This window comes from Triticum dicoccoides, chromosome 1B (assembly GCF_002162155.2).
Source record: "Triticum dicoccoides isolate Atlit2015 ecotype Zavitan chromosome 1B, WEW_v2.0, whole genome shotgun sequence".
In the NCBI taxonomy this organism is placed as follows: domain Eukaryota; kingdom Viridiplantae; phylum Streptophyta; class Magnoliopsida; order Poales; family Poaceae; genus Triticum; species Triticum dicoccoides.
This window is the reverse complement of record NC_041381.1, coordinates 325,165,377-325,168,300: the sequence shown is the minus strand read 5'-3', so window position 1 is coordinate 325,168,300 and position 2,924 is coordinate 325,165,377.

The window sequence follows — 2,924 nt, the reverse complement described above, 5'->3', positions numbered from 1 at the left end:
ATTTCCTTAGACCATGAGATTGTGCAACTCCCGGATACCGTAGGGATGCTTTGGGTGTACCAAACGTCACAACGTAACTAGGTGGCTATAAAGGTGCACTACAGGTATCTCCGAAAGTGTCTGTTGGGTTGGCACGAATCGAGATTGGGATTTGTCACTCCGTATGACGGAGAGGTATCTCTCGGCCCACTCGGTAATGCATCATCATAATGAGCTCAATGTGACTAAGTAGTTAGTCAAGGGATCATGCATTACGAAACGATTAAAGTGACTTGTCGGTAACGAGATTGAATGAGGTATTGGGATACCGACGATCGAATCTCGGGCAAGTAACGTACCGATTGACAAAGGGAATTGTATACGGGATTGCTTGAATCCTCAACATTGTAGTTCATCCGATGAGATCATCGTGGAACCTGCGGGAGCCAACATGGGTATCTAGATCCTGCTGTTGGTTATTGGCCGGAGAGATGTCTCGGTCATGTCTGCATGGTTCCCAAACCTGTAGGGTCTACACACTTAAGGTTCAGTGACGCTAGAGTTGTTATGGGAAATATGTGTGGTTACCAAAGGTTGTTCGGAGTCCCGGATGAGATCCCGGACGTGACGAGGAGCTCCGGAATGGTCCGGAGGTGAAGATCGGTATATTGGACAAAGGGTATTGGGGTCCGGAATTGTTCTGGGGGTACCAGGTGATGACCAGCTTGTCCGAAAGGGGTTTCGGAGGCCCCGACAAGTGTTGGAGGCCTTATGGGCCAAGGGGATGGGGCACATCAGCCCGCTAAGGGGCTGAGCGCCCCTCCCACCCCATCTCACATAACCTGGAGAGGTAGGGGCGCCACCCCAAGGGCAGCCTCCCCTCCCGGCTTAGGGGGCAAGTTTCCTAAGGGGTGGGGGCGCCCAAACCCATCTAGGGTTTCCCCTGGCCGCCGCCCCCTCCTCTAGATCCATCTAGAGGGGCTGGGCCCCTCTCCCCTTCCCCTATATATAGTGAGGGTGTGGGAGGGCAGCCACACCCTTCCCCTGGCGCAGCCCCTCCCTCCTCCAACACTTCCTCCTCCTCCGTAGTGCTTAGCGAAGCTCTGCCGGAGAACCACAAGCTCCATCACCACCATGCCGTCATGCTGCTGGAGTTCTCCCTCAACTTCTCCTCTCCCCTTGCTGGATCAAGAAGGAGGATACGTCCCCGGGTTGTACGTGTGTTGAACGCGGAGGCGCCGTCCGTTTGGCACTTAGATCGGAATCGACCGTGATTTGAATCGCTGCGTATATGACTCCACCAACCGCGTTCTTGTAATGCTTCCGCTTAGCGATCTTCAAGGGTATGAAGATGCACTCCCTCTCTCCCTCTCTTGTCGCTAGAATCTCCATAGATTGATCTTGGTGATGCATAGAAAATTTTGAATTATTGCTACGTTCCCCAACACGTTGTGCTGCCGCGGAGGCCTCATCGCCCCCTACTACTCCCGTCGTTGGCTAGACCATCCCTCTACTCACCCACACCCCCTATTATTCTGCGGCGACGGTAGCCTCACACTGCAGCCGAACCAGTCAACCCTCGTACTCCTCTTCGCGTGGGCATCCACTGCCGCGTCTTCCACGGCTCCGCGTTGTCCCCTTCCTAGGCCTCGCCGTCGTCCACCGCCTTGGTGCTCTCGGCGCGCCGTGGTTAATGTGGTCAAGGAAGGACTTCCATCGGAAGAGTACTGTACGTGGAGAGGCGGACAACTGGGTCCACGACCGCAGCAAGGAAGTGCAACCTTATTACGCGCAAAATAATGATTCCTCCACCTGACAGCAGGGACCCACCGGACGGGCCACCGTATTTTGCGAAAAAAAGTTTCCCCCTTGACTGCTGGGACCCACATGCTACATCTTCGCACGCAAGGAAGTGCCTGAGAGTCGGGACCCACCTGGTCGAAGTGTACGTAGCATTGTCATTCTGGTCGCGAACGTGTACGTACATACTGGTCGATCGGTCTATCTGCAGGCTGTAGCGATGAACCGTGGCCGAGTAAGGAAGGGCACATGTCGTTGTAGAGGCGCACACGTAGCATGTACACGTACATACAGCCAAGGTGCAAGAAAGTAAATACGGCCATGTACGTACATACGGGCGGGGTCTCAAATGCCTCCTCACGCATACGTACGGCCAGGGATCGTGTACATGGCTGGGTCGAAACGGAGAAACTGTGTCGTCATGTTCATCGGGAGGCAACGAAATGCGTCGTGTTCATTGGGAGCCAACCGGCTTGTACGGAACAGCCGATCGAAATAGGCCCAGCGTACCGCAGAACGGAGGAAACGGCCTTGTGTTCGACCGCCTATGGTCGAAACGGGAACTGTTCACCGAGAGGGGTGTGGCGTACCGCAAAACGGAGGAAACGAACTTCTCTTGGACCTCCTACGGTCGAAACGGGGTCCTGTTGATCGGGAGGGGTGTGGCGTACCGCAAAACGGAGGAAACAGACTTGTGTTGGAGCGCTACGGTCGAAACAGAGGTCCTGTTCATCGGGAGGGGTGTGACGTACCGCAAAACGGGACTCCATGGGCTACTGTTCATCTCCACCGTTGATCTCCTCCAGCCTCCACAGGCTACTGTTCATCCACCATCGACCTCCTCCAGCCTCCACCTACGACTGTTCATCCACATGCTCATGTTCATCCAGCCTCCACCGCTCCTCCACCGGCTACTGTTCAACCAACCATCTCCACGGGGTTCTATTCAACCACCCCTCCATGGGCTATTGTTCATCCGGCCCTCCACCAGCTACTGTTCAACCAGCCCTCCACGGGGTCATGTTCATCCAGCCCTCCACGGGGTCATGTTCTTCCACCCCCAACCAGCTCGATCGGGGTCCTGTTCATCCAGCGGCAACGGCATTTACTACCACGAGGGGCTGTTCATCCAACCCCCCACCAAG